Below are 14,689 nucleotides of genomic sequence, written 5' to 3'. Positions count from 1 at the left end.
GTGGAGAGCTGCTGCTGTGCTTTGACATCTGAGCTCTGTGGAAAACGCGACTCTCCGAACGCCAGCTGAACAAGTCTCCACAGCCGAAGCGTTGTGTCTCTTTTCAGCTGGCGATAAACCTTTCCTCGATCCTTTGCGGACTTGTAAAACTGTTCCTGATCAGAATAAAAAACGCTCACGCTAATACACAAGCACCCGTGTCTCGCCAAAGCTGACAAATAAACAGACGGACAAGCCGCACTGCACGTGTGAACAGGGGAATGAGCGAGCGAGCGGGGATAGGGCGCCTCCTGCGCTTAAAAGCTTTCTGAATTCTGAGTACGTACGGGATCCTCGGCCTTGCGCTTATAACAAAGTCCAAGTCCCTTTGCAGACAACAGCAGTTGTCACATGATTGTCTCTGAGGATGTGCGACAATGGCCAAGGAGAGCCCCGATCTGAGCTTGCGCTCACTTTTTGACCAAGACACAGATGTGTGCTGATTTTTTGAGAGTTTGGCGGGCATTGGAGACCCATGTGGTATTACCACGCCCTGCCAGTCCCTGATTGGTTGATCAAGGTGAGATATGAGTCACTTACTCTTGACACTTAGGAATGCAGTCCAGATGTCCATTTGGCACTCCCTAGACAGATAGGCGCCAATGGATGACCATTGATCATGATAGCCAGGCTTAGCTAAGTGCATCCCCATCTGGGAGCTGTCCCTTATCAAAAGAAAACATCTTAAATCAGCCTGCATGAATACTTTCTCTGTGGCTGCACCACAGAGATGGAAGGTGAGATGGGGCCTCATTTAGGACAGCATACCACCGCTTAATTCTGTCTTATTAACAAGCATTGCCACTACAACGGCATCTCTCCTGTCAAACTTCCTCCTGACATGTTTGACAGGATCTGGGCCGTGGTGAACAGTGGGAAAGACGCCCTGTGGAGAGTGAGGAACATGGGGCTGTTCAAAGGCATCGAGGTCCCAGTCAAGGCAGCAGGTAGCCTGGCCCTGTTCATCACCCAAGAGAACTATTACCTCAGAGATCTGTGGAGAGAAAGGAGGGAGGAAGCAGAAAATCTGTGGGAAATAGAGAGCATAGGTCTCAAGAAACTGTGAAAAACATTATCATGTTTAAGTAAAGAATGTGATTTACACCAGAAAAAAATAAATTGTTGCTATGTAACTGGTACCGTGTCAAAATGTAATGAGATGTGATCATATATACTGTTTTAAGTATGTATATTAATGTAAAGCTTTCTAATTTGTGATGTCCTGTATTTTTTTGTGAAAAGAAAATAAAGTTCTTAAAAAATCGATTCACCCAGGGCGAGGCTCGGCCATTGCACTCCGGCTGTGCTGACCCCTGCGAATTCCCCAAATGTGGGAATCTCGACTGCATTATTTCTGGTAGTGGGGGACTGCGTTCGCGCTCTCCCCTGATGTGCTTGGTCCAATATCGGATACGGAAGAGTTACGACACCACGTGCTGCGATAGGATCCCAGTTTGAAAGGAGTCGATGCCACTGCTGGTTCCCGGTTTCTTTTAGTTAGAGGTCCGGAGAAACATTTCAAGCTGGTTACACTACTCCTTCCGGACATTCATTCCCTTTTCAAAGTCAGTCGTTTTGCTGTAGTCTGCATTATTTAGGCTGATTATCGAGGTTAGCCTTTATTTGGTCATGGGGGCCTCGGTACTGTATGCTAATTCTCAAGACAGTTTCACCCGTTTTCTGATTGCTAGGTTCTGTACCAGTGCAGACATGTCAAACAGTGAATGGCTGTACCTCTATTGTATCCGTGTTCAATGAATGAAATCAGTAATAAATGAATATATGTATAGTTATACGATAAACAAGTGGTTTATCGACTCATCTTCATTTGCAGATTTAGAGGCAGCTTCGATATTCGTTTTACAAACGTTTTTTTTTTTTATATGGGTCACACACATGCCATAGCAACAAAACATCTCTAGAGATGAGGCTATAGATCACCTTTCCATCCTCCAGGTTTTCCTCCCAAAGCCTACGGCACCAACGGCGACCCCTGCTGGCCGAGAGAGCAAAAGCTTGCAGCACCTGGTATTCCCAGGAAGTTTCCCATCCAAGTATTAACCAGGCCAACCCTGCTTAGCTTCCAAGATCAGACGAGATTGGGCACATTCAGGGTGGTGTGGCCGCAAGCAAAAGCCATGGCGCCTAACTCGCTACTTGAAGCTGTGTGTGGCTGGGGCTCTGTGCCCCCCGAGTTGGACTGAAGGATCGTTCGTGTGCAACTCTTTGGAAAGGAGCCTCTTTCCAAATTGCATTGCGTACCTGGATGTTTCTGCTCCATAAAGGAATCACAGCACGCGTCGGCTTCCAGCATGGTGGGTCGGGATATGATGCCGGGGGTCGGAGAGAGCGATGTCTTCCTCGTTAGTATAGTGGTGATTATCCCCACCTGTCACGCGGGAGACCGGGGTACATCAGGACGTGCATTGAAGTGAAAGCAGGAAGCGCTGCGACATGCACTGTGCACACTAAGAGGTGAGTGGGTCTGTTCATTGGTGTATTGGAGTAATTTGTTTTACAGCAGCTGCATCCGGAAAATTGTGCTTTTTAATTTTTATTTGTACAACAAAAATACATACAATACAAACAAGAGCACATATAACGTATCAAGAAAATCGCCAGGGGTTCATGCTATAATACAATTACATTTTATGAAACACGATTGCACAAGGTAAATAAGAAAAGGTCCGCACACCCAGTGGGCAGTGATTCGTCGAATATACTATATATCACATCTTTGAAAAAATAAAACATTTCCCTGGGTCAGAGATTAAATAAAACTTCACTCGCACCAAACAAATTTATATTTCTAAATATCACAACATGATCGAATTTAAGTCATTTTAATAACAATGAATAGTCACCTATGCATTGCAATATAAACATTTATATTGATTTAAATCGCGTTTAAATCGCCTTTATTTAAAACCCATAAATAAAGCTGATAGTGTTTAGACTTTTAATTATTTAAAACTGTATTATAGCAGCACAATGCACAATGCAACGTAAATCGCTATCTTTGTCTTCTGCGTAATAATGTTCACCTCTCTGTCCAGCAAATTAACAATAGTAATAATAATGAACTTTATTGTATATGGCGCCTTTAAAGGTGGCTCCTCAAAGCGCTTTACAGGATAAAAACAATAACAACATTACTGTTAGGCTGGGCAAACGATTTTTTTTTTAAAGAAATACAAAATGAGATATAATGATGTGTTCCGGCTTAGACATTAACGAGGAGCATAACAAAGGTCATAAAGGTCATAAACTATATTAATTTTGGAACATCAACATATTATGTAAACTGTATGTTGCTGTTATTGGTATTTTAAAGAAAAAAATACTGTAAAATCCTGGGTTTGGTACAATGATTCAGGCATTCATGTGAAGGACAACAGAGCTTTCACTGGCTCAAAAAGACAAAAAGAATAACGGACACAGCGCGAGCCTGCATTCTCTCCTCAGCCGTCCACACCACACTTTTCCCTGGGTCAGATTTTAAATAAAACTTCACTTGCACCAAACAAATTACCACACACTGAACACTGAACATGTTAACCAAAATATGTCTCACAATACTTTTATGGTACATTACTTTGCTAAAATGTATTTAAAAATAAAAATGATTACAAACGCCAGCAGAGAGAGAGACACACACACAGTTCTTCATTGTCAAAAAGTAATTGTTTTTTACTTTTTCAGCACCCAGACAAACGCAAACGCGTTATTAATGAAATGTTTTTATTCATTCTTAATCAAACTCACAAGTTGTCATCTGCTGTTGAAGCTCTGTGACACTAGACTCACACATGGCTAGACTTGACTCGGCTCTGGCTTTCCCATCTATACCGATGCACTGCAAGTACAACCCCCCTCTCTGCGGGAGTGCTGGCTGTGACGAATTAAACCTGTTTCACAGGTATTTTCAAAGTAGAAGGGGGCGAGATTTCCAGCAAAAGACACCTCCCCCCCTTCAAAACCCAGTAAGTACAGTACTTACTAGTTAAGAAAGCTAGGCTCCTCAATGAAATCGCTTTAACATGCTAATGCATTGGTGTATTGGAGTAAGTAAAAAGACAAGGGACATTCTTCCTCCCCCTACATTCTCAGAGTAGAATAGAATTTTCCTTTGACAAAACAAGGCTCGCCAGATAATGTGAATCGAAACCTGTTTTTCTAGCTTTTAAAGTCGTGCAATGTGTAAGCAGGAACACATCATTATTTCTTACATATGAAAAATACATAATATAGCTCCCAAACAAACACAAACGTGTTTTTAATAAAATGCTTTTGTTCACTCATAATCTGACAATTTCAGGAAGACTAAGGAAGGACTAAGGAAATTGTCATCTGTTGTTGAAGCTCTGTGAGCTCGGTGACTTTGAGACCACTTGTTATCCCAGGTTGTTTGAATCGCCACAATTCAGATAGAGAAAAAAGAGCTGACTGACAAGATTTAAGATGTGGCTGTCAATGTTGGATTAAAAAAAAACACGTTGCCCGATGTTAGTTGCATTGATTGAAAAAGAATTTTAGTTCGAGAGACTGGATAAGTAATTCAAGTGTTTTTTTTTAACTTCCTGAAAAACAAGTAATAAAACTAAATTCAATTTAAAGGTCTTTATTAACATGACAGATGGGTGCAATCAGTGTTGGGTATTTACTTTGTAATCTGTATTGCTTGGTGATGCCACTTTTAAAGGTGATATATAAAATCAAGGCTTTAACTTGCTTTAACTCTGTGTCCGTCCTATCTGAGACCGAAAGTATTACAATATGTATCTTTATAGCAGGTGGTGTACAGCTTTTTAGTATAGATTACACTTTTCTAAAATGTATTTAAAAAATAAAAACGATTACAATCTAATCTTTCCACGTTTGATCCCAAGATCCCAAGAAAAATAAATCTAAACGGGGAGAAAGCTATGCTGAAAGTTTATTAAGATACTTAGAAGACTACACAGCCCAATTTATGTTGCATTTGTCTGATTGTGAGGCGAAACATCCCTACACAGCCCTGTCGCAGTACACAAATATAATCATATCGTTATTAATTTCTTTAGATACGCAATTCCATATTATATTAGCAGAAAAGCTTAAAACTGCCACTATTTCACATGTTAGTTAAAGACTTCGATGCTTAAAATGTTTAGGGAGAAATCAAATTTTCTTTAAAGTATTGATTCCTGGAATCTGACTGGCTGACAGCCTTCTGAAGTAGTTCCATAATATCTGGTATACGGAAAAGAAAGTGTTGAGAAAAAAAGCCTGGATTCTCATGTATCTGATACAAGTATCTTTTAATACAGTCTTTGATGTGCTCTTGAGGATCCTTGTGATATTTTGAGCCCTGGTTGAATGATAAGTGTTGCAGTTTAAATAATTTTCGTAGTTAGAAATTATGAAACGCTCTGTTAAAAGCAAGGGAGTTTTTATGTCCGTTGCAGTAAAAGAAAATGCCTGACAAAGTAGGGCTTGGACAGATTCCAAGTGCTTGTACAAATGTGCTTAAGAAATTATCCACGAAATGCTGTGGTGTTTGTCAAAGAAAAAACTAAAAGTATTTTCGTTTAAAATGACGGTTAGAAAGAATGTGGACCAGCATAATACTTTGAGTTTACAGCTTGTCCAAAGTCATTCATTATTAATACTATTAGTAATATCTTCGGTAAAGGCTTTGATGCATAAATATTTCTGATAAAGGTAGGTTGTGTACTTTTGTCCAACTTTTGTCCAAGCTCAAATGCTGTACATGAGAGGTTCCAGCATGACCTCAAATGACGCGATACACTGCGTGATACTGCATGATACTGCGTTTTAATGTGACACGCCCACCGGGGTATACCACGAAATACCCCACCCATTTTGAATGGCTGCATCTGTGTATACGTCGCTGCGACGTATTATCAACATCTAATTGCAACCGTAAAATCGACAACATTAATAAACGCATATATAACGTCGAAAACACTTTTAACACAGTGCCTGAGGCTTTTTACTGTATATATCGTGGGTGCTGCAACTAGGAGTATACAGCCATCTGCACAGTGTACGAAGTAAATTATTTACGTAGTAATTAATTAATTTACTATATTTATTACTGTATTTTCTATATTTATTACTATATGTACTATATTTATTTTACACGTGTAAATAAATTAATGTTTGGCCATTGACAAAGTACAACTATTTTTTTATTACAAGTTAAGTAAATCCTTTTGCCCAAAACTGAAGGGGCGACACTCCTCCCTCCCCCCGTGACCTGTCCCCATCCTATTCCATAATGTCATTATATATAATACCTTACAACAGTGACCGTTTCCTTACTAACTGCATGCATTAAAATTGCACATCAGCTCATAGTAGGGGGCACATAGCTGCGATGTATTATCAATGTTAAATTTCAACCATAATATCGACAACATTAATAAACGCATACGTTGTGGTATATTTTCCGGTTATATACCACAATGCATTGCTAGTATTCGTTGGTCACCATTTTGGACACGTTTTTCAATCGTAGAAGAAATCCGCAAATATCTCAGCAATCCTCTTTTGACGAGTAAGTATAAATAATAATAATAATACTATCTGAATACATACAGATCTTACTTAATATTATTTTGATTAAAATAGTACGTTAATAAGCAAAAAATGGCACATAAAAATAGTGTGAAGGGGAAGATGACACAAAATCGTTTTGCCGTTTCTCTAATTATTCTTATTCTATGTTGTACTTTCAAACTTTGGGTACTCTTTAATTAGGACAGACTTTATTGCTCAACTGCTATGATGCAAGCCAAATTTTATACGTTTATTATAGCTTTGAGCTTAGTTAACCTTAATGGTTCATTTTTGAGATTATACTAAAGAAGATATTAATCATCATTTATTTGGGTAGTAATATTATATAATTTTCTCCTAGCTGCGGTGCTGAAGTCCCACCCTACCTTTAAAGAAATAAAGGAACACACAATGTGTTACTTGAAGAATGCATATGCAAGGCAGGGGGCCAGGAGATCTGGACACTGAAAATAATAGGTTTCTGGTTCTAACTGTTAGGACAATTAGACAGGGTTTGCAAATGGTGGACAAAAATCGTCTTAACTTTCATTGTAATATTTTTTTTCTTGGAAATATAGAAGTTGTACATTTTAAAATCTGTATTGTAATGTATAATAAGCCTCTACCCATATACGTATAATAGTCCTCTAAAATTATCCGTATAATAGACTTCTAACCATATACGTATAATAGACCTCTAAAGTTATCCGTATAATAGACCTCTAACCATATACGTATAATAGTCCTCTAAAGTTATCCTGAACTCCAATCATATATGTATAATAGTGCTCTAAATTTATCCGTATAATAGAACTCCAACCATTTATGTATAATGAACACCTTATCATAGATGTATAACAATAGACATATATTAGAATTTCATTCTAGACGAATTGCGGACCACATTTAGACGTCTAAGGTATGCGTTTAATAGACGTATATTATACGTCTTTTGCCCACTGGGCCGTCGTCCATGTGACTGGATATAAAAATAACTGATTCATTTTTAACCGGTCTCTGGAAGCTTAGATGTGACTATTTTTCCTTCCTTATTTCTTCATTCCCATGAATTTACTCTGTATTAGAGGAAATGCGAAAGTGGGAAACTGCAGACATTCTTCGTGAGTGGTGGATTGTGGTCAGTGAGCATCTGCACATCTCTAAGTCAGTTCCACAAGCTGTTCTGTTGGGGATGTAGCTCAATGGTAGAGTGCATGCTTTGCATGTATGAGGTCCTGTGTTCAATCCCTGGCATCTCCAAGTGTTTCATATTACTGTGCTCACATCGCAATCTTCTGTTGTGTGAGAACTCCTTGTTTGTGTTTATAGACAGCTAGGTTTACACAATTAAATTTAGACACACTAGAAGTGCTACAGTGTTCTCTCCTGTTTTAAATGTAACTCCAAAACATTTCGTTCTGTTCTTCACACTTGTCATGGCTTTTGCAGAAAACACCCTTTGAATTTCTTGAGAGATCATTCAGCGAGTGAGTCCTTCCTCTGGACTCCGCACTAAGCTGAAAGCTGCACAAACTCCTCATTGCATGTCCTGTACTCTTACAAGCGCTCTCGTGTAGATGTGGAGCACAGTTATAAGGACACTTTGAACTTTTTCCGTTTGAAACGGAAAATGCAAATGATCATGAAAAGTATTGATCGTATAAAATATCCATGGTACAACTCGAGAAAGAACTGAAGGACTACACAACAACTTTTGATGATTACAAGTTACTTTAAGAAATACAACCATCCGCACATGGGCTTGGATCCTGAACGCTTAAGTTGAAAGAGCAAAAGCGAAGGATGACCTGTAAACTCTCTTCATTGTCTTAAAGTTTATAAAATAAAACAATATCTTACTTTCTTAATAATTTCTTACTGTTTATAGACGATTTATTGAATTTTTGCAAAATCTCATTTACAAACTTTTTTCTGTTAAATTGTTATTCACATACTCGAATGTAGATAAACGTTATTGTCTTCCGGGTGTGTGCCCATTTCTCAAAAAAATATTTGTTAGTCTGTTGGGAGGCTGCACAAGGTGTTTAGAGATAGAACATCTAAAAGACAGGCTTTCTAAGCTTAACATCAAGGCAGTTTTCTCAACAGAAATGCTCTTTGGCACTTTCAGCTTTACTTTGGGAACATTGCCGAGATCACTTCTGAGCCAATGCACGTGATAGTTTGCCGGCAAGTACATTTAATATTGGCTGTGTTAGCGAGCTGCTTTTCCCTTTGAAACTTTTACTTCTTCATGCTGAATCATTGGCAGGGGTAAAGCTAATTAAATCTTTTCGCATAGCGCTCCATCAGAAAATACTTTCTCCTTGGTCAAAACGGGCACAGAAAGTTTTATAAGGGCAGCCTGTTTTGCACCGTCTAAATAACCGACAGTATGCGAATAAGCTTTTTAATAACAGTATTTACAATATAACCCATGTTCAAAAATGCTTTTAGCTTCTTTTAGTCTAAGAAACAGGGGTGTTTTAGCGGATTGTGGTCTTCAATTAGTAAACGCTGAAGTGTTTCCCCGCTCGTGAGCAGATCTGGCTCCATTTAAACAGAATCCTGCTCAGCTCCTGCTTTCACTGCAACTTTTGAATTGAGCCCAAAGCGATAAGCAAGCTGAATTATCAAAGCTCATTAGGTACTAGAGATCATGGTATGTTATCAGGTAAATGCAGTCCCATGTATCCTCCGTAATTTCGAGTAAATACCAAAACACACCATCCGCGACCCACAGGGGGAATAAGCAGGACTTGGTTGTTCAGAGCGTGAGGCAACTATCGCCAAGAGGGGGGTTTGATCCTCGCTCTCGCTACTATTTGAAATGCCAAAGACGCGTAATAGAGATTTTTGCAGATGTTTTTTTATGCTCCACTATACATTACAATAATGAAAACAAATCAATTAGAAATATGCAATACAACGTCGGTTCCCGAAAATAAAATCTGTTTTACACAGACATCATTGCTTTTGAGATAATCCAGATTGTGAAGACAACTGCGCCCTAGCTCTGGAAAATATTACTCAAAGGTTGGAAAGTACAACACGTTTGTACGTTTGACGTTTACAACATGTAACATGGCACTTCTCCAGCAAAGCAACTCAGGTTAGTGAACTACTGGTGTATTCAATACACCTCCATTCATCCATCACTTGTCAGGATGGTTGAGTGTTCTAAAGCACCATTCAAAGCGCTTTACAGGTAATGGGGACTCCCCTCCACCACCACCAAAGCACCATGATCAAAGACTTGTGTTTTTCTAGCTCTCACGGGTATTCTTGTCTCCAGATCGAGGTGTGGGTTCAAATCCCACTCCTACCAGTTGCTTGTCAGGATGGTTGAGTGTTCTAACGCACCCTGATTAAGGACTTCTGTTTTTCTAGCTCTCATGGGTATTCTTGTCTCTAGATCGAGGTTTTGGTTCAAATCCCACTCCTACCAACTACTCTTTTTCCCTGTTACATTTTCCCATCTTGATGTGCTTGCTGACAATGACAGGAGGAGGAAAATGGAGAAACTGCTTAGCAGACACATGATGGGCAGGAAGATTCATGAACTATTAGATGTGATTAGCAGAAAGTCAACTATAAATAGACTTTGTGCATTAAGAACTGTTTGTGTTGCCTGTAATCTAGGTAAGATTTTCGGTAAGGTATGCATTCAAATGTGAAAGACTATAATAACATAAAACCAGGAGAAGACTTATTAAAACATACTGTTTTCCTTGCGGTTTCTAATGTATTTTATTAAATGGGGGCTTTGTGAAATCAACTTTTAGCCTCTTGGAATGCAGTCACTCTCCCCGGTCTAAATACCATTATGTAAATTAGGAAGCAGCAGTATTTTGATAAAGTGCGGTGTTCCTTTATCACAGTAACACAACAGTAAACAGTAAACGCTCAGGTGTTTATAATTACTCGGGAGCAGATCACCCTCAATCTAGAAAAAACCTTTCACAGCGATATTTGAATCGAGCCCCATAGCGTTAAGAAAGCTAAATTACACAAAGCTCATATGACATTGGGAGTCACTGTACCCTATCACGTCCTGCTTGCACTGTCCTACTAAAAGATTAGAGGGATCAGAAAGGACACAAACAACCCATGAATCAACGATTTTGAACTTAAGGGTCGCAAGCTCTACCGACTGCGCCTCTTGTTCCTCTATTACAACAGTAAAATTACTAGGGTTGATTCAACATATAGTAAGCTGACCCCGCTCACAGCGACGGCACGGTGGCCAAGTGGTAAGGCGTCGGTCTCGTAAACCGAAGATCGCGGGTCCGAATCCCGTCTGTGCCTCTTTCATTCACCGCCACGTTCCTTTATCTAAGTCTACAAGTAACATGGAAACGTCTCCTCTTGTTACTCTTTCTGTGGAAGCGCACAGTTTCCTGTTAAAGCCAGAACGTATTGTGGAAGTCTAATATATGAAATTTGTTAAGAACTTGATTGTCTTTTCACAGAGAAAAACGAGAAAACCTTTTTTTCAGAAGTGGGATTCGAACAAAAAACCCGAGGGGAAACTGTGACCTGAACGCAACGCCTTAGATCCCCAGCCAACTCGCCTGTGGCTTTTATATTGAATTATATGTAATTTATTTATTTCTACTCGTTGATAAGAAAAAAAGTGAAATCGTGTAATTAGGGAAATCTCTTTTTTTTCATGTGGAAAACTAGCACAAGCAAATGTAAAGTTCAGAGCAGCGCTCAATAAAAGCGATCAGAAACCGAAAGCGCGAATTATGCAGATCAGTACATTCCCATACCAGTTGTTCTGCAGAAGAAATAAAAATAGCCGAACTCAAAGACGTTGTATTGCATATTTCTAATTGGTTTATTTTCCTGATTGCAATGTATTGTGAAGCATAAAAGCCAGCTGCATCAATCTCTATTACGCGTCATTTCTAAAGGCGTTTCAAATAGCAGCCAGTGCAGTATTAACGCTTTTGGAGCATGTATTACATTGTAAATAATCTTATTTAAATAAGTTTAAATTCGCACACTGTTATTTAGACAGCGCAAACCTGTCTGACCTCATACAACTTTCTGTGCCCGCTGAGTAGATCTTAAAGCAGCTGCAGCCAAAGTACCCGTAATGGCAACACAGTGCTTTGAGTTCGGCTTTTCTTATTTCTTCTGCAGAACCATCGGCATCGGAATATACTGATCCGCATAAGAAGCGCTTTCGGCTTTGATGGTTTTTATTGAGCGCTGCTCTTAACTTTACATTTGCTCAGGCTAGTTTTCCCCATGAAAAAAATACATTTCCCAAATTACACGATTTCACTTTTTTTCCTATCAACAAGTAGAAATAAATAAAACATATAATGCAATATAAGAGCTACAGACAGGATGCCTGGTGGTCTAAGGCGTTGCATTGAGGTCGCAGTTTCCCCTGGAGACGTTTGTTCAAATCGTACTTCCGACAAAGAGCCTCTCTCGTTAGAGTAGAAACGACAGAATCTCTAAGTAGAAAACATCTCGCATTTCACGTGTTTAATGTTATTTGTCTTAGTGGCTGTTTCGGTGAATGATGGCTCTCTTTTCTTGCAGGGTGACGGCAAACTTCTTCAGAGAGGGAGTCTCCCACGCACGGCTTTTCTTTATCAGGACCGAAGGTTACAGAGACAGACTTCAAACTCAAATGAATTACTTCTTGAGCTTTTTTGACCGGTAAAAAGCTGAGAGCAGAAGAAAACGTCATTGGAAATGAAGAAATGTCTGCTGACAGTAATCAGAGCTCACGCTCAACTGCGGACAACCGCTCCTTGTTAGTACAGTGTTGAGTACCCCCGCTTGTCGCGCGGAAGACCGGGGTAAGTTTCGGTGACAGGGTGCTGGTTTAATTTTTTAACAACCTGACTTCAGTTAAAAACTGTGTACTATTTACTAAGTTTCAGACTACTTATTGCGGTAGAATATGGAGATCATATCTAGCTCTGAGCTCAACTGCAACAATAAGTCGTGCTTAACAAAGTCAGAGCCCAGCTGAACGTGTGCTCAGTGTAGTGCCCAGGACTCAGGAGCATTGTTGTGGTTCTAATTAGCACGAACTGCAGGGGCTCTGAATCAGAGCATTTCAATTTATCTGTTCAGTAAATTAAAATGCAAGACACCTTAAAATGGGATTATTACTTTGTCTCTGTCCCGTTTGTATATAATCGAATGTTTAAAAGATACCAGTAAGGACACACAACTACTAATGGGATACTTATTGGAAATAATCCCAAAACAAGCACGTGCGGCAGCTGGTAAACCCCTGTAATAATATTTGCAGTGACAAAACACTTTGAAGATTTGCAATCTATTTAAATATGGATTTACTAAATTTCAGTTCTCCGGCATAACTGAACTCTCACTGTCGCATACTAAAGGCTTTACATGCATTAGCTGTGATACAGATTCTAATAAACACAGAATGAAACTTAGTTTTGTTCCTCATGGTGATCCTCTTGTAGATCCAAATGAAATGTTTAATATGATCCCCCAAGAAAAAAAAGGAGTCCATTTCTGAATAATTGATACCCCATCAAACATTTTTTAATATCCCTGCAAGTTTATACAGAGAATGCTGGTTCGCGGCTTAAATTCAAATTAAAAAAAAGGAAACGAGTTGGAAACTATGTCAATCTGGGATTTAAATCACCCATAACATTTCACTACATTGGGCAGTATGTGACAGAGAGCAGCTCCTGACATCCTGACATCCCTTTGATAGATCAGTTAGTAAAGTGGAGGACTGTAGTGGGTAATAGCAGGGAATCCTTAGGTTGCTGGTTCAATTCCGGCTCAAAGGATGGCACCTTTTATGTACTTTGTTTAATCAAAGAGTTAAAATAGTGAATCTGTTTCATTCATGCGTTGAACAAAAGCTCAATAAACGACGAAGCAGAGGCTCCTGTTCTGAATTCACCTCACGTCTGATTGTCTTGTTTTGGTCAAGATCTGATCTTTGAATTAAGGGACTACATTGTCTGCTTTTTAATTAAAAAATACATACAAATGTCAAGTTTTTTGTAGATATAAAGGTGTTCTCTGTTTTCAAAGGATAGCTACTTAATTGGCTTTATGATTTGGTATTGATTTTGTATTGTTGTATTATTAAGTTTGTGCTTTCTGTGTTTTTATCGTATTGTGAACTACTTTTTTAAACAAATGCTTACAAAGGCAGACACGGCACACATCTGTTTATACCAGCGGTGAATTGTACATTTTTATTAAGTACAATATACTGTGCACTTTTGGGAGTATAACAGGTTCGATATAAAGTGGCAAAAATATAAAAGGGAAAAATACCCCAGACTGCGTGTAAAGGCTTCGTTGTGACTGTTGTTTTATTTTTAGATAAAGATGGCGTACTGTGCACAAAATGTTGCAGAAACACAATCTGATATTTTAATAACTATTATTTTAATAATTTGATAAGTATGAGGTCCCGGATCCAAATCTTCAGTCCTGATATTTTTAAAAATGATATCTTCCCTTCCTCTCGTTGAAGTCACACGATGTGAACAATTGTTTTTTTTTTCACGTTGCGATCCAAAGAGCCTCAGATGCACAGTCTAACAGTAACCAAACCAGGATGGATTCTGCTGGGAGCCGGACTGAGCTCATTCTCACTCCCTGTGCTGAAAACAGAATTATCTCTTCTCCGAACATCGTCTACAGCTGCTAGATACTGTTCTGTGTCCTACTGCTCCAGCAATTCCTTTGACCAAAGACAGATCACTTGTGCGCTTTTAACTTTCTTGCAGCTACAGGCGAGACTGAAGCTGGAGATGTGAAGGCACCCGCTGGTGCATGTTCTCCAAATTTCACAATCGCGACAGACTTCTCTTTTTTTTAAAAAGTAGATATAGCCCTGAAAAAAGCATTAGCTTTATCAGTTTTTACATTATTCAAACATGATATTTTTATTGCATTTTACATAATAATAATAATAATTATAATTATTATTGTTTAAACTTATATAGCGCTTTTCTGGACACTCCACTCAAAGCCCTTTACAGGTAATGGGGACTCCCCTCCACCACCACCAATGTGTAGCCCCACCTGGATGATGCAACTGCAGCCATAG

General features: G+C 39.0%; 3 non-coding genes and 1 pseudogene across 3 annotated transcripts; 3 read left to right on the top strand and 1 right to left on the bottom strand.

Moving 5' to 3' along the window:
• Positions 1-1,263: 1,263 nt before the first annotated feature.
• On the top strand, positions 1,264-1,428 carry LOC138243599 (U1 spliceosomal RNA). Its single transcript, XR_011192254.1, has one exon. It is a non-coding gene; the product is annotated as a U1 spliceosomal RNA (small nuclear RNA).
• Positions 1,429-2,052: 624 nt separating this feature from the next.
• LOC138217940 (5S ribosomal RNA) lies at positions 2,053-2,170 on the bottom strand (annotated as a pseudogene).
• A 5,621-nt stretch (positions 2,171-7,791) lies between these two features.
• Positions 7,792-7,863, top strand: trnaa-ugc (transfer RNA alanine (anticodon UGC)). Its single transcript has one exon. It is a non-coding gene; the product is annotated as a tRNA-Ala (tRNA).
• Positions 7,864-10,839: 2,976 nt separating this feature from the next.
• trnat-cgu (transfer RNA threonine (anticodon CGU)) lies at positions 10,840-10,911 on the top strand. The gene has a single exon. It is a non-coding gene; the product is annotated as a tRNA-Thr (tRNA).
• The last annotated feature ends 3,778 nt before the right edge of the window (positions 10,912-14,689 follow it).

This window comes from Lepisosteus oculatus, chromosome 14 (genome assembly GCF_040954835.1).
Source record: "Lepisosteus oculatus isolate fLepOcu1 chromosome 14, fLepOcu1.hap2, whole genome shotgun sequence".
Lineage (NCBI taxonomy): Eukaryota > Metazoa > Chordata > Actinopteri > Semionotiformes > Lepisosteidae > Lepisosteus > Lepisosteus oculatus.
The sequence above is the reverse complement of the archived record's forward strand: the minus strand, read 5'-3'. Positions and strand labels throughout refer to the sequence as shown.